The sequence below is a fragment of the Equus przewalskii genome, chromosome 29, assembly GCF_037783145.1.
Source record: "Equus przewalskii isolate Varuska chromosome 29, EquPr2, whole genome shotgun sequence".
NCBI lineage: Eukaryota > Metazoa > Chordata > Mammalia > Perissodactyla > Equidae > Equus > Equus przewalskii.
In genome coordinates, this window is record NC_091859.1 from 19,105,468 (window position 1) to 19,123,359 (window position 17,892).

General features: G+C 39.6%; 1 long non-coding RNA gene across 2 annotated transcripts in view; it reads left to right on the top strand.

Annotated features, from left to right (window-relative positions):
• The first annotated feature begins 1,257 nt into the window (after positions 1-1,257).
• The window catches only part of LOC139080223 (uncharacterized), a 31,126-nt gene continuing 14,491 nt past the window's right edge, over positions 1,258-17,892 (top strand). Inside the window, exons 1-5 of one of the 2 annotated variants that reach the window (XR_011534545.1) lie at positions 1,258-1,390; positions 2,185-2,262; positions 6,698-6,803; positions 11,990-12,062; positions 12,171-12,425. This is a non-coding gene — a long non-coding RNA (uncharacterized lncRNA). Of the gene's footprint in view, positions 1,391-2,184; positions 2,263-6,697; positions 6,804-11,989; positions 12,063-12,170; positions 14,312-17,892 lie in introns of those variants that run through there. The other variant, XR_011534544.1, reaches the window with a different exon arrangement.

Consider the following 17,892-nt stretch of genomic DNA (forward strand, 5'->3'; position numbering starts at 1 on the left):
AGAACAGGGCTCAGACTAGACATAGTTGTGGTGGACTCTATTCTATTTGTAGCAGAGCAAAAAGAACAAAGGCTTAGGTTTCATAACTCACAAAACTGACCTAACTGATTTGTATACTTTGGATGACCCCATCATATGTCCAGAATTTAAATTTTTCCTCTTGGCAATAGAGAGGTACAGGTCTCCCCTCATCTTCCCTCCTTTGGATGCTATAGTATCCTGCTGGGAGATGCCATCAGGGAGTCAGAAGAAAGGTACTCTTTCACTTGCAAATAACAGTAACTCAATCTAATTGTCCCAAGAAAAGAAGCATTTTAAAATACAGAAAAAATTAAATTTTGATAAAAATTCTTTGATTCATATAACTGAAAAGACCAAGGAGAGGTATCCTGGCTTCAGGTATAGCTGGTTCCAGGTTCTCAAACAATGTCATGGCTCTGCTCTCCTCTGGGTTGACTCCATTCTCAAGTAGTACTTCCCCTTATGATGACAACACAGTGACCATCAGCTGTTGATTTACTTCTTACTTTCTCAGCAGCTCCAGGCAGAAGACAAATTCTTTCTTCCTTATAGTTTTAAGAAAAGTTTCTGTATGATCTTTTGTATTAAAACTGACTACATTGTTAGCCCAATGGCTGAGGAAACATCAATGGGTGATCTGAAGGATTTTCCTTATTGAGCAGTTGTGTTCTCTGATGAGCAACTATGGTCAATATTGACATTTGTTACCACTGTGGATTTATTTTTTCTATAATTACTGGCTTCAACTCACAGATGGAGGAACTATTGAAGTTGATGGTACGTTCTCCAGGGGCTGCATAATGAGTCCCCATGCTCACGAGATGCAAGGGACTTGCTGGAAGTAGTGGAAACCAAAACCCAGAGAAATATTTTGTTTGGGGAACCAACGTTTAAGCATAATTCACTGCTTACTGTAGTATTTTAAAATAAATAGAATTAGTTTCAGTAATCACCAAACTTCCCATTTTGTAAAAACATAACAAAGGGATAGAGTACCAAATATGGAAACCAAAGACCCAAGCTTGAGTCCTGGACTCTCCTCTTATCCACCATGTGCCTTGGGCAATGCTAGGGACTGAGTTGTATCCCCCCAAAATTCCTACGTCAAAGCCCCACCCCCATTATGAAGGTATTTGGAGATGAGACTTTTGGGAGGTCACTATGTTTAGGTGGGTGAGGCCCTCATGATGGGATTAGTGACCTTACAAGAAGAGACACCAAAGAGCTTGTTCTCTTTCTCTCCCTCTCTCTCTCTCTCTCTCTCTCTCTCCCTCTCTCTCTGTCTTATGAGGACACAGCGTGAAGGAAGCCATCTGCAAGCCAGGAAGACAATCCTCACCAGAAACCAACCATGCTGGCACCCTGAACTGTGAGAAAATAGATGTCTGTTGTTTAAGCCCCCCAATCTATGGTATTTTGTTATGGCAGCCTGAGCAGACTAAGATAGACAGGGTGCTTAAGCCTTAGGTGTCTGATCTGTGAAAAGTCCGGGAAGGGGGTGGTAAACGTCAGTGGGGCTGCAGAGGTGGATTCCTCAGTATGTGTGCAGATAATGTAAGGAGGAAAGCAGTGATTATAAGAAAAAAAACCTATCCTTCTCTTCTCTGACATTCATCCAAACAAACAGAAGAAGGTGAAGGCAGAAGAGGACTATTTTGGGTCTATAAAATATCAGAAATAGAAATAAAAATACTCTGGGGCATATGAACCAATAATCTAGACTCTAGGGCAGAACTGTTACTTTCTTTAAAGTATAATTTTTAAACTCCTTTACAGAGATCTGACAGTTGAGACACTACTCAAATCTTTCTTTTTCCTCCTAAAAATGCTAGGTTCGAATGTTATTCCTCCTACCACCATGTAACTTTCCACCTGTCATCATCTGGGCAGTCAATTTTAAATACAACATATTCCTACCTCAGGACATTTACATTTGCTCTTCCCTCCACCTGGAACACTCTTTCTCCAGATAGCTGAATGACTCACTCCTCCACTTCATTCAGGTCTCTACTAAGTTGTCACCTCACTATAGGAGCTTCTCCAATGACCCCATCTAAAATAGCTTCTTCCCATCCCATCACACTGTATCTGCCTTTTTACGTGGTACTCACCCCTACCTGACATTTTGTACATTAAATTATTTTTATCTATCTTCTCCACTAGAATGTATGTACTATGAAGGCAAAGACGTGGTTTGGGTCACTGCTATATCTCCAGCACAGGAACGCTGCCTGGTACACAGTAAGTGCTCAATAAATGGTCAGTATAGAATGAACAAATCTCAATCTTCTTTTCTCATTGTGATACATATGACAGTGTCATTCTCATGCAGGGCACATGTCCTTGGGGAATATACAAATTGTGGCAAATCTTAAAATTAATTTTCTGGCAAGTAAAACAAATGGTGCCATTTTGCTTTAGATAGGGTTGGGGCATAGAATTCAGAAGCATTTTACAAACATGTGAGTGATGAAATCGGCCATTTAAAGGTTCCAAAGCTCTTATAAAAGAAAATATACCCATATCTTACAAGAAAACATAGCAAATCAAATTGACATTTTTAAACTATATTTTGAAAAAGGAATCTTGATTTTTTTTCTAGCCTTCCACTCTATAGATAATATCATAAATCAATTTGCTTTTTATTGTTTGCATCTCAACTTAGATATAACTTCCCTCTTAAAAACTTCCCCGTGACTCCCTCAAATTGGGGTTATGTGCCCCCATGGGACCTCAAACTTACCCTACCAAAGATCTTAATGCTCTGCTCTGTGACTGCTCGTTTACTTTTCTATGGCCCTGGCCCCATCCCTTATTCCTGCCCCCAACCAGTGTCTCCCCATTTCCCCCCCCCAGTACAACACCAGCTTCAGGAGAAACAATTTCATGACTACTTTATTGACCATTTTACATCCAACACGTAAGGTATGAATAAATATTTGCTAAATTGTGGCTGGCCTGTGGCCGAGTGGTTAAGTTTGTGTGCTCCGATTCGGCAGCCCAGGGTTTTGTAGGTTCTGATCCTAGGCACAGACGTGGCACCACTCATCAGGCCATGCTGAAGCGGCGTCCCACATGCCACAACTAGAAGGACCCACAATCTAAAATATACAACTATGTACCGGGGGGCTTTGGGAGAAAAAGGAAAAATAAAATCTTTAAATAAATAAAGTCTTGATTTAAAAACAAATTTGCTAAATCAATTAATAAGTTCTATTTAAGAATAAGCACACCCATTGGGGCCGGCTCCGTGGCCGAGAGGTTAAGTTTGCGCGCTCCGCCATGGCCCAGAGTTCGGATCCTGGGCGTGGACATGGCACCGCTCGTTAGGCCACGTTGAGGCGGCGTCCCACATCCCACAACTAGAAGGACCTGCAACTAAGATATACAACTATGTACCGGGGTGGGGGGCGCGGTTTGGGAAATAAAGCAGAAAAAAAAAAAGATTGGCAACAGTTGTTAGCCCAGGTGCCAATCCTTAATAAAAAAGAAAAAAAGAACAAGCACACATAAATCATTGTGTGTTTAAAATTGAAAATTTACAATGTACAGACTTTTGATAAATAATAAAAATGGTGGTCTGAGTTTTCAGGCACAGCCTCATTCCAGGTGCCTGTCGTTTGGTAATTGTGACTGTTCAGTTCTGGGAAATCATCACGGTTCCCTTGCCTTCTTCCTTATTACAAATTTGCCCACGGATCAAATTAGAAAGAAAATGGTGTGCTGTGTTAGCGAGCATGAATGCCAGAATAAAATTTATAAGGTAGATAAGGGAGATGGGAACATTCTTGAAGCCGTCAATAACTCACGCCTCAGACTCAGGAAGGAATAAAGCAAACAAACAGAAAAAACTGGAAAAGCCGTAAAGTCACTGCTCGTAAGCACCGCAATAATTGGTAATTGCCACTGCTATGAATATCAGCCAGCCACTCACTGCAGGGTTTGGCTTTAACAAGGTAATTTCAGGTTGGATACAATTTCCAGTTTTATAATTCTCTCCCGTGTCTCTGCCGTTCAAGAAAGCATATTGAAGGCAGTAAGCAGGAAGAGCCGTATGACAGGAGGAACCTTGAGTCCCCACTAACTTCTACAGCAAGACAAATTGTTCACAAACTTGGTATTTCAATTATTAGTAGTAATAAATTATTCACATGGTACCTCTCAGTTGATCACATCAATCATGACATGAGAAACTCATGTCTAGAACTGTAGCTCTCCAGATTTTTTATGGGAACAGTTTAGTCACAGCAAAATTTCCTGTGGTTCCTATAGTCCACCCAATTCTATTTTCCAAAAAATACCTAACTTGGGGCCGGCACGGTGGCACAGCAATTGAGTTCGCACGTTCCACTTCTGCGGCCCGGGGTTCGCCGGTTCGGATCCCAGGTGCGGATCTATGCACCGCTTGGCAAGCCATGCTGTGGCAGGCGTCCCACACACAAAGTAGAGGAAGATGGGCACCGATGTTAACTCAGGGCCAGTCTTCCTCGGCAAAAAGAGGTGGATTCGTGGCAGATGTTAGCTCAGGGCTAATCTTCCTAAAAAAAAAAAAAAACCTAACTCAACAGTAACAAAGACTACAAAAGCAAAAATGTTAAAATATAAGTTAACTCAAGTATAATAGCAATTGAAAAGCATGATCAGCTCAAGACAGAATCTGTGATGCACTCATAACAAAGAGTCTTCCCAAATACAGTGGGAAGTCCAACTATCTGCCTGCATATGTATGCGTGCAATGGGCATTTTGCAGTGTTGACAAGCATTGCACGTGGAATACTCGACAATCTAGAATTCTCTAATGGAATACTCAACAAATTCAACACAAAATATGAATAACTAATTTTAGAAACCTTCAATAAACTTTTACTAGTACGTAGGTCTTAGTATGTAATAGTGAAAATCTAGGACGCCTAGATCAGAAAGGTCTTGCATTGTTTGATTCATTCATTCGATGCCTGTCAGAAGGCATTTCAAGTGCATGGAGTATACCTTGAGAAACATTGTAGTGAAACAATTACCTAATCGACTATTCATTGCAGCTTCCAGGAAGTGCCTAATACAGCTAACTGCTTGTGAGAGGGATATAAAAATATGAACAGGCCCTGAGAAGCTTACAATCTAAGAGATGCTCAATGAAGATTTAGAGAGATCGTGTATTAGAGATCAAAGCAACGTATATGCCTCATATTGTTAGACGAATGAAAATGCTTTTGTGCAATGTTGAGAATAAATGTAATTGTTTCAGTACTGTGGTCTCAAGATTTGTTTTACTATATCAAAAGCTTGATGATGAGCCAGCCCTGATGGTCTAGTGGTTAAAGTTCTGCACTCTCCACCTTGGTGCCCCAGTTCAATTCCTGGTCACGGAAGGAACCACACCACCCGTCTGTCAGTTGCCATGCTGTGGTGGCAGCTCACGTAGAACTAGAAAGACTTACAACTAGGATATACAACCATGCACTGAGGCTTTGGGGAGAAGGAAAAAAAACGAGTAATACTGGCCACAGATGTTAGCTCAGGGCGAATCCTTCTCTGCAAAACAAACAAACCAACCAACCAACAAGATGACCTGCATCGGCAAGTCACCCAAGATAAATTGCAATGGGAATAGCGTCTTGGAGACCAGGCATGGGTCTGTGGTAACAAAACAGAACTAAAGTCTGGGTTTCCAGTTTATTGGGTGACAAGTGTGGATGAGCATGAAGCATAATTCTATAAAATGCTCAAGGCTCAGGAATATGTGCGTTGGTTAACTAGCCGCTGTAAAACACTACGCTCTGAGAGCTGATTCAGCCTTTTGCATCTTTTACACCTGCTACAAAAATAGCTGCCATAAAAGAAAATCAGATACGGTGAATAATTCACAACACAAAAGCTCTTGTGTGGGTGGGAGTGAAGTGGTGTTTGCCTTTGTCACCTTTTATATGATGAAATCTGCAGTTATCACATAGACTCCTTTCTGATATGGCAACATGAAGATTCTAAGCCAGCAACAGGCAGCTGCAGGGCTGATGGGAATTTGCTGCTTGCCTGGTAGCACTACCAAAAAGTTACAGCGGCTGCAGTAGGTTTTCTCGGGACTCTTAGTCATTGCCTTTCTTTTTCTTTACTCTGTGCAAGCTGTAAACAGATTGTAGATTGTGTGACACCACAGACCCTGAGAGATAATGCAAGGCTACTTTTAGCATCATCTACCAGAACATATAAGTTTTGCTTTTCTACCCAAAACAATTTGACTTGTGCTCTTGACCTTCATATCTATGACTTCGTTCGTCTACTTTTTAGAGAACTTTGAAGGCTGGGGGACCAGGGAATGAGAGTAGGGACCAGATGAATGGGTGTATTAATCATGTTCTTTAATTTCTGTTTTGACATTTTGGGGACTTTGTAGACCCAGGCAGAGAGTGCCCCTCCCAGGACTATCTAATTCCTAAAGATACCATCTTACCCCTGAGCACATCTTTCATATGCAAATCAATCAATCCTGAGCCCATATCCCCCAGTCACTTCCATTATCTAACTAGCACACACCAAGCCAATATTTCCTCTGCCCTAAATCATCCCAGGGCCAGGCACCACGCAACTGGAGACGACCCCTGTAGCCCAAAGCCTGCCAGAATTACTCAAAGTAGCCAATTTTAGCTGTTTACTCTGCCATGCCTTGTCTTTTCTGCAGATACCCCAATAATGGCTTTCCTCTTGCTCCTTTCTGCTTCCTGACCAAACCTGGTGCTCCCCATGTGGCCCTGCATGACATGGCCTGCCCACTCCTCTCAGGAAATGTAAGTAATAAATTGTTCTTTCAGTGGTATTGGCTTCTCCGTGTTGTCACTCAGTCACCTCCATAAATTAAAATCCTATGGACACAAAGGAGACAGTGGGCCTTTGCAGTCATTTTTAGGAACATGGCAGGTTGGCTTCCAAATCTGGCTCAGAGATGATGTACTTTCACATAAGCATCATGGGCGACTCTAACACACAGCCCAGAATGGGAGCCAGGCATTCTCTCTTCATCTCTGCCTATTTCCACGTGGCACAGTGAGGCGCTGAGACACACACTCTCATGTTGACTTTCCATCATGACACCAAAGTCCAGAAAACTTGCATGACCTACTCAAGAAAATCAGAATGCAGATCTGTAGAAGTGAAAACGTAGAGCCCTGTTCTCCTTGATTCCTCACATGGAGCCACCAGATTAACAACACCGATGATGACGATCCCTGTGAACGGTTATTTACTGAGAGCCTTGCTCTGTGCCCAGTGTTACATACGCATCATCTCATTGAACACTCACAACAAGGCTATGAGGTAAGTGCTATTATTATTCCATTTTAGAGATGAGAACTTAGAGATGAAAGTCACCAATCCAAGGTCCCATATCTGGTAACTGGTGACCTGGAACTAGACAGACCAAGTCTAAACCCATAGGCCACGCTCTAAGGCCCTGCGTGATACTACATCTGTCAAAACTGAATAAGGCTCCTTCTCCCCCCGGTGCAGAATTCAAGAGCACGGTTCCTTTTGTGAATGAAGCGTCAGTCTGAAAACCACAACCCCTAGTTGGCATCTTCAATTGGCTGGTACATGGTGTCATGTTGCCTTCCAAACCGAACATATTTTTGGTAGATGTTCAGAAGCAGGGCCAATTCCAGGCACTATTGTGAAATAGGCAACCCTCTTGATTTCTGGTGATCGTTTTTCCTGGAATTCCATGCCCTCACCACCTCTATAGATGACCCAGATGACTCCACTCCCAACACTGTCCTCTGTGGTTTGTGCCTGAGGCCCCAAATTATTTCTCTGTATCTCTAAACCCATCAGAATTCCCATTCCCTCTTTTTCAAAAAATCCATCAAGTTTTCTGGATTCAAATGGGCCTGGCTTCTAATTATAGTTCTATGACTTTTAGCTGTGTGACCTTGATCCCCACTTTCCTCATCTGTAAAACTGCCAAAGTAGCACGAACTTCAGCTTCTTTATAAGGATAAAAATGATAGACCATGTGTGCTGTGCCAAAATCAATTTGCAACACGTAATTGGTGCACTATCCTGATAGTTCAGTCAGAAGAAATAGTTCCCCAATTTTCACATATGCTATTTGAGTATAAAGCAATAACACTCCTTTCTGGAGCCCCAAAAGAGTCAGCCTCTTTACCTTATGGACATACTTTCAAATATGGCTTGATAAACCAGCCATGAAAGTAAGCACTGGCCTAGCACATCTGCTACAAATTCAAAAGAAATACAAGAAGTTCTGATAAAACCAGACAGTCGAACAAATGAAAATTAAGCAATGGCTCTAATCAGAGAATGCAGTCTACTTCACAATTTTCCCAACTGTTTGCAGTTCTCATGTCTTCAAATTCTAGAAAGAGTATTTTTAAATAAATTCAGCAGAAATGATGAAGGGAAAAAGCAGGAAGCCAAGCATCATAAGACAGAAGTCATCATCTCCGCTCTGCCACTTGGTGGATAGATGACCTTAGATGTGTCACTCGACCTCTATGGATGCTAATTTCTTCCTCCATAAAATGAGAGTGTTGGACTAGACAGTCCCCAGGATCTCTTCTAGTTGTACCATTCTGTGAGTCAATGAGTCTGTCTCCACCATTGTCCCTACCCTTGTTCTCTGGAGATATTGTTGCCACAATAATTACTGTTGCCCCCAAGTAACATCACGTAGCATAGTCCAGTCACGTACAGGAATTCCAGGAACTGTGACTGTGAATTCTAATCCCTCTTGGGTCACAGCATCATTGAATGACCTTGGGCAGGGCACCTCACTTCAGCTAACTGCCTCGGATGCCTAACCAGACAAAAACCTCCAGGAATTTATGGGATAAATTTCCAACACTTACGCTTCACAAGCTGTTCTTCAAATGCCTTTACAATGCTTAGTTTAGGATCACCCATGACAAATCATGAAACCAGGCTTGTTCCCTGAATAATTCGCAGTCATGGTGTGTTCCCACCTCCAACATAGACGCCTATCTCTCTCTATTCAAATCATAACCACCTTTTAAGAGAGGCCAAATTTAAGGGAAACTTAAAAGGCTAAAAAAATGTCAAATTTTTGGCAAATTTAAGGCTAGGAAGAAGAGCTGATATACATTCTATAATAGAACCACCATGATTTCAATAGGCTAAAACAAAATGTGTAAGCCAAGGAGAATTAATGCAAACTTTCAGCCAATATTTTTGAGACGTGTCTTGTGATAGATTGGCACTATAATCCCTACCCTAAATTTAATATACAAGAAGTCCAATATTTTCATTAATAATAATAATAATAAAATAATGACAGCTGCCATTTATTGTGCAAATATTATGTTTTAGACATTATACTCAGGGCGTTATATGCCATGTCCATTAGAATGCTTTCAGCAGCAAGAAAGAGTACCTAAGCAAAATGGGCTTAAGTAGTAGGGGTTTCCTATCTCATAACCCTTGGTGAGGAGTGGCTGTTCTAGGGTTGGTTGATTGAGAAGCATAACAGCATCATGGAGGATCCAACCTCCAATGGCTATTCTCGGTATGTGGGCAACATCTCCCCTTGTGGCTGCACAATGGCTGCAATGATTCCAGGTGCCACAGAGATACCTCAACATCTAGACAAGTAGATCTCCTACATGTCTCTTTCTATTGGTTTGGAAAACCTTATCCAGAAGGTCCCTACAGATTTCCCTCACATCTCATTGTCCAGGATCAAAGCACTTACACATACCTAAACCAATCAGTGGCAAGGGGAATGAGATCGCCAATATCATCTTAGACTAATCTTGATTCATCCCTGGCCCTCCTTCCTTGAACACATGGGATGGTGACCACCCTACCCAAACAAAACTGGGCCTCACATGCAAAGAAGGGGAGGATGGGCTGGGAAATGGCAATTGGGTAGATAAGCAACAGTATCTGCTAACACATACATTATCATTTTAATTAATTATCTTCCAAGGAGTTATTATCCTCATTTTATAGATGAGGAAACCGAAGCTCAAAAAGTCAAGTAAATTGCCCACAGTCACACAGCTAGAAGTTGGAAAATCCTGTATTCCCAATCACCATATTGATGGTTCTGAAGTTTCAGTGTATGTAAGAAACATCAGGAGAGTTATTAAAACTGTGGATTCCCAGACTCCACACCCAGAAATTCTGATTCCATAGTCTAGGGTAGGAGCCCTTATTTTTCATTTTTAACAAATAATCTCAGTTAATTTGGATTCAGGTGGTCTGTGAACCGCATTTCATGAGAGACCATAGGATTAGCTATCATTTGGGCAGCAGTCTGATTTTTTTAAAAAAACACTCATTTTCTGGAAGCCCCAGACCCACCATCTCCAAAAGCCATCCGTCTTTTTTATGCAGCATCAGAGAAATATCTCATCAGATTCTCTCTGTAGTCTGCACAGGTCAAGCCCCACATAGTGTCTAGGACTGGTTCCCTAATTTAAGAAGGATATAGATAAAACATTCACATGAGGGGAATGAGTGTCAAGAGGAATCTAAACAAGTTTTCTAAGTAAGCATTGAAGAATTTGGGATGATTTAGGGTGGAAGGTAGTCAACTCTTTGGTGTGTGTGTGGGGAGAGGAAGCCATCATAAGCCTACAAATATTGGTTAGGTTGTCATGTGTAAAGGATACTCAAAGTAGCATCAATGATCAGAAATTATGAAGCTCATTTTGTTTTGTTATAAGGAAGAACAGTCTAATAATTAACATTGTGCCTCAACGCAAAATGTTCTCTGCTTCACAAAGCATTCTGAATACATTCAAGGAGAGGCTGGTGGACCCAGTATCTGCCACTGGTATTGTAGAAGGAATCCCGCAAGCGAAAGGAAGCCTGTACCGCTGACCCCTAAGATGTGCTGTGATCTCCCATTCACATCGTCTGCAAACTGACTTGTGTTAGTTTTCTACTATGGTCATTTCTGCTGAACACCTTGGAGTGCAATTTAATTTCTATTTTAATTTTATTAATATTGATTTGATTAATGCACCTAATATATAGTTACTTTAACACAAGATCATAATATAAATATATAAATAATCTATAAATAGATTAACAATTTCTATTTTAACTTCTGATTTAATTTCTATTTTAATTTCTGTCTATTTTATTTAAAAGTTTAAACTATTACTTTTTAAAAATTTAAATTTCTATTTTAATTTCTAAGTGTCCCATTTTCCCAAGTTGATGGGACATAGCTGACTTTTTCTTTGTGTCTTCGTGGCATCTAATTCATAAGCATGCCCACCAGAGGTACTTAATATATAGTTGACAATGAAACAGAATGGCCTAGAAGGGTGGAAATGCACACCTAGATTACAACACTGGACAAGATGAGTAGATAACTTTTAGTATGCTGCCCTGCTTACTACCTTTCTCCCGTCTCTGGGCCCTGGGCATGGTGGCCATATCTGCAACATGTACTCTCCTCTCTGGCCATAAGTGATTGGGCCAGAAGTTTACACATGATTCAAGCTGAGCCAATGAGATTGGCACTAAGATTTTAAGACAGTTTCTTAGGGCAGCTGTACTTGTACATGTACTCTCCTCTCTGGCCATAAGTGATTGGGCCAGAAGTTTACACATGATTCAAGCTGAGCCGATGAGATTGGCACTAAGATTTTAAGACAGTTTCTTAGGGCAGCTGTACTTGTAACACATGAACTCGGAAGCATGGTCTACTGAAACTCAACGAAGAAGATGAGAGAAAAAAGAGTGAATTCCCTGGCTTTCCAACTCCTAAGTCCCAATTCCTTCTTGAGGCTCAGCTGTAAATGTGCCTTTGGTCTCTGTGAGAAACCCTGTGTTTTTATAAAATGTCTTTGTCTTTTCCTCCCTTCCTCACTTCCTCTCCTCCCATCCCTCCTTCTTTTCTTCTTTTAAATTTTATGGAAGTTAGCTTTAATGGGTTTCAGTTCATTTCAACCAGAATCTTGAATCTAAACAAATTTGCCTCCAGGTTGTTGAGGCGGCTGATACGAATACCTCGTGCTCTGACAACTCCAGGAAAGCTGGGCCTCCAGAGATCTCAGGTGAAGAGAGGGCACCTAGACCACTGCATGCTGCCAGATATTCTGGAGGGTTGGAGACTGGAGCTCCTGCAGGCTGATTTCCTGACCACTCCATCCTCTAATCTTCAGGGGCATCGAAGCTCCTATGAAGACTCCACTGCCAGACCAAGTCACCTTATAAGGAAGATCCCCCAAGAAGGAACTATGAGATAGGAACTAACCTATGGTGTAACAAAGTGAGACCAGCTGAAGTGACAGGTGGGCATATTTGGGGAGTATCTACAACCCCCTTATGCCACGAAGAGTTTCTCCATACAATATTTTGGGTCTACACACGACAATGCATCTGCAAGGTACAAGTCATCTTTCAAAATCACATTTATCGTGAGTATTCACAGGAACCTTTGGACTTCAGTTTTGTGGCAAAATTGTTTCCCAATATGCATGTGTTCCTCACTTTATGCCCTACGGCTGTTAAGCAGAGAATGTTGACTGTCACTTTGACATACTTACTGAAGAACAGTGTCTGAACAAATCCTGTGACGCTTTCCCCGAACCCCGAGTTTCCATCTTGGAGGAGAGCAGTGCTGGCTGTCAGTGAGGGGCGGGTGGGGATGGACGGTAGTGGAGGAGTCAGAGAAATCGTTGAGAATTTTATGTTTATCTCTCTTGCAACTACGATATCTCTCATGTCGGCCACCGTCAGCAAATCACTGACACATGAGAGCTAAGAAAGAATCGTTTCTTTCCCTTTCTATCTTCCTTTGAGTTCTGGCTATCATACTTTGCCTGAAACCCTTGGCGGCCTTCTCTGTTAGTCCTTTCATCCTCCTTACTACCTTTTGATCCTTTTGTTTCTCCCCAGGCATAACTTCCACCTGTGCTGTCTTCTTAGATTCCCCTAGGAAAGGAATCACAGTTCAATGATTCTTACACTGTAGAATGAAATCCCCCTGACGTCCCTATTTTAAGAAACAAAAACCTAAGTTCTCTTAACTAAAAGTCAAATACAGAAGCCAACTTAACTTCTTACTCAAAACCTGAATAGAAGTTTATTTGGTGAAAGCACCTGCACGGCCTTGCAACTAATTCAGCATCCACAAGACAGTACTGAGGGGTTATTCTATAAGAATAGGGACTGTCATCACAAGAGGCACTGACAATTTTCCCTTGACAAATAACAAAACAAATGAAAATCACTCTCATGTGCTCATTGATGTTGAGATTTCTTTAATATGAATGACATATTTCTGAAGAAGCTAATATATAATTTTGGTTAAAAGAGAGCTTCTTCCTTTTTTTTCTTTTTTTTTTTTTGCAATAAGGCAATAGACATCAAGAGTTTTCAAAACCTGCACAGTCTTTGACTTCACAGTTCCTCTTCCAGGAATTTATTTCCGATAAATAATCAGAAAGCTTTATAAAGATATATGTACTTCAAATTTCATTATAGCTTTAAAAAAAACCTTTTATAATGTAAATTTTCAAACATACACAAAAGTGCAAAGAATAATGTAACAAACCACTGTGTATCCCCCACCCAGCCTTACAGATTATCAACCTTTTGCCCAGTTCTTGTTTCATTTATCCCCATCTTTTCTGCTGTTGTTCTTGCTGGAATATTTTAAAGCAAATCCCAGCCATTGTGGCATTTGACTCTTAAATATGTCAGTTTGAATCTCTAAAACTAAGGATTTTTAAAATTAGCCTTACTCTCACATCACTCCTTTTTTTCCCAATAATTTTCTTGAGATCATAATTGTTTATAACATTGCGTGATTTCAGGTGGACATTATTGTTTATCAATTTCTGAATAGACTTCATTGTGCTCACCCAATAGTCTAATTTTGGCTGTCACCAAACATATGTGCCCCTTTACTCCTTTCACCCACCCTCCCAACCCCCATCCTCTCTGGTAACCACTAGTCTGTTGTCTTTATCCATGTGTTGTTATCTTCCACATATGAGTGAAATCATGCAATATTTGTCTTTCTCTGTCTGGCTTATTTCGCTTAACATCATACCCTTAAGGTCCATCCATGTTGTTGCAAATGGGATGATTTTGTCTTTTTTTATGGCTGAGTAGTATTCTATTGTATATGTATACCACATCTTCTTTATCCATTCATCCGTAGCAGGGTACTTGGGTTGCTTCCACGTCTTGGCTATTGTGAATAATGCTGCAACGAACATAGAGGTGCATAAATCTCTTTGGATCATTGATGTCAAGTTCTTTGGATAAATAAATATCCAGTAATGGGATAACTGGACCATATGGTATTTCTATTTTTAATTTTTTGAGAAATCTCCATACTATTTTCCATAGTGGCTGCACCAGTTTGCATTCCCACCAGCAGTGTATGAGGGTTCCCTTTTCTCCACATCCTCTCCAACATTTGTTGTTTTTTGTCTTGGTCATTATAGCCATTCAAACCAGTGTAAGGTGATATCCCCTCACATCATTCTTTCACCAATCCACATTAGCAATAATTTCTTAATATCATCTACTACCCATTGATGTGTAATTGCAAGATGTCAGAAATGTCTTTTACACTTTATTCAAATCTGGATCCCAAAAGTTCCTTTATTAGAGTTAGTTCCTATTTCTCTTAAGTCTTTGTAATCTATTACAATTTTTTAACTTTTTATTATGCTATTTATTGGTTGAAAAAAATCAGGTCATTTTGGCCTGTAGAATTTCTCATCTTCTGGATTTAGCTGATTGTATCTGCCTTGTATCATTTAATATCTTCCTCTATCTCCTTGAAACTGGTAGCCAGAGCTAGCATTTTGATTGAATTCAGGTTCTTTTTTTTTTTTTTTGTCAAGAATGCTGCGTAGGTGGCTCTGTGTATGTCATATTACATCATGTCAAATATCAAGTGCTTGTAAGGCCTATTCACCTAACTTTTAGTGATGTTTACATCGCTTAATGGATTCAGATGCTCTCAGCTTAATCCCCCAATTTTACATTTTCTCATCAATTTTTCACCTAATGGTTTTAGCAGTGATTGATTGATCATTGCCTAAATCCATTATTTCATCAGAAATTTAAAAATGATGTTGTAACTTTGTAATACCTTCTTGTTTTATTAGATCTGTTTCTTCTATAATGAAGTAGCCTTTGTCCACCACCCTGCTTCTTACTTTGAAAAATGTTGAAGTCACAATAGAATGAATACCCATAAACCTTCACTTAGAGTCACCAGTTGCTAACATTTTGCCACATTTGCTTTATCACTCTCATCATATATTCTTATTTTTTGCTCTTCCATTCCAAGTAGAACACAGACATTGTGACACTTCACCTTAAAAATACTTCAGCCTCTGTCCCTAATAACAAAGACGTTCTCACCATAGCCACAATTATTACACTCAAGACACTTAACATTGATTCAATATCGTCTAATGCAGAATTCAAGAAAAACTTTTGCAATTATCCCAGAATGGTCTTTATAATATGTATATTTTAAATCCAGAGTCCTATCAAGGTATATATGCACTGCAGTGGTATCATGTCTCATAATTTTCTATTTTCATCATTTCTGCATTTATTAGCTGGCATTCGTTTGTATTCTTTTCCCCTATTACCATCATTATTCTTTTAGGTTCTCAAATTGACACAAATTTGTCCAATGGGAGCTGCTATAATCTGGCTTCTGCATCATTTCAACACTGTCGCATTGGCCTTTGAGCACTTCCTTGCTTTCTGGCACACGTGATTCTAGGCTCATCTTCTACTTTTCCTGTCTCAGACTTGGAATCAGCTATTTCTCCAGGGAATCTTGGTTCTTTTCAATGAAGAACAATATTTAGACACCAAGATCTGGCATTTGGTATGCTCATTGCTAGTGGGGTATCACTCTTTCTAGACCCTTTCAGGGCACACAATCAAGAAATATATTTTTTTTCAAAAAATCACGAGTTCATACTGACACCTCTAATTCAAATGCAATATTACAGAAATATTCCTCTCTTACCCCATTTTATATTTTTATCTTCTCCCATAGTGAGAATCCTAGTTTTCAAAAAGTTTAAGATATTTTTTCACTTCCTATAATACTTCAATACACACAGAATAGTCTCAGAATTACTTACTGATAACAAAGAAGACTAAGTAAAATGAAATAATATTTCTTTAAAATTCTTTCTGTTCCTAGACTAGATTCTATGATCGTGTATTAAAGTATACTTGAATTAATTTCGTTTTCTACGTAGTTATATTTGATGTATAATCTGATATGCAGCTAGGTTGAATTGTTTCTGTCTATATTCAGCTTGAATGTTTTCCCTTTTTATTCTTTGAATTGAATTTAATTTTTTGAATACGTATAATTTTTACATGATTCAAAAGTCAAAACTTTATAAAAAGGCAAATTCAGAGAAGTCGTATTCCCATTTCTATCTTTTATACCCTTACTACCTCTAACTCTCTTAGGTGGTTATTTTTATGAGTTTGTAGATTATCTTTAATATATTTATTTTTGCAAATATTTCTCTCTTTTTATTATTATGTATTTCAGCATTTAAGAAGTTTATGTTTTTACTATAGTGGTTACCTTTACACTAATACTTTATTTTTTAATGGTCATAATCCCCTTTTCCCTTACTTAGACTCCTGCAATTGGTTTAGACCTTTTAAGTGGTAGCTTTTGACTCCCACTTGTCATTGTGTATTACCTACATGCCAATCATTAGTCTTATTTTACTTTCACTTTTCCCTTTCTTTTTGCCGGTATTTTCAGTTGTGCTATTTCTAATTTATCAGAATGTTTAAAATTTACATATTATTCTTCCACTTTTTTCCCATCTTTGTTTAAGTCTTAGAGCTACAGTTAAATATAATCAGAGCTCATCACCAGTGGTTTGCTGCTCTTTCCCCAGTCATCCCTGGTGGGAGACAGTTCATTGTCTGATAGATTTCTCCGGATGGGATCAGGACTGCGTACATGCTGACTTCTCGCGTGTTTAAAACTATTTGCCTATAGTCTTGACAACTGGGCTAGATAACACAGCCGTGTTTTTAAAAGTGGGAATGGAAACAATCCAATTTCTCAACAATCAGAGATTGGTTAAATAAACAAAGTATGCTCAGTTAAATAATGGAACCCTGGTTCATACAGCCATTACATTTGCTGCACCCACTGTGGAAAATAGAAAATGATACATAAACCTGGATTTGTCAAATTCATGTTTTTAAAGTATAAGGATGCATAAGTGTGTGTGTGTGTGTGTGTTTAGCAAAAAGCAGGTCAGAGATACATGAAAAAGTTAACAGTGATTTTCTCTGATTAATAGAATTATTGATGATCTTTAGATTCTCCTTTGTGCTTTTTTGAACTTTTCAAATTGTAGCACTTGTGGGATTGGAGAGAGTACAATGTTTTTTTAAAAAAGCTAGACAAAGGTCTAAAGTTTTCCAGGTTTATTTTTAATGTGTTGGTTTTAATCAATACCACAAGACAGGATGTACCCAAGAAAGAGCAGCATGATCTAATTAACAAGCTCAGGACAGCCTCGGCAGGTCTCGGTGCTCTGCCTCCTCTAGTACTCAATCAGTGCTGGCGGATGATGAAGAAAACTAAAATTAGTCAGTTCTGAGCAGAGTCATCTTGGGCAACTTTTTTGAGTCAAGCTCCTGCTTTCCGGGGTTGTGCTGAGGAGGAAATGGAGTAGTATGCATGTAAGACTGCACTCTTGTGTCTGGCGTATAGTAGATACTCCTATCACTTCATCTAGGAGGGGAGGAGAGATTATCAGCACCCTATTCTCCATAACTAGTAGGGATGTACTCAGATTTACTTCTTCCGAAGGATATAAAAACAAGAAGGACAGATAGCGACTAAAAAGA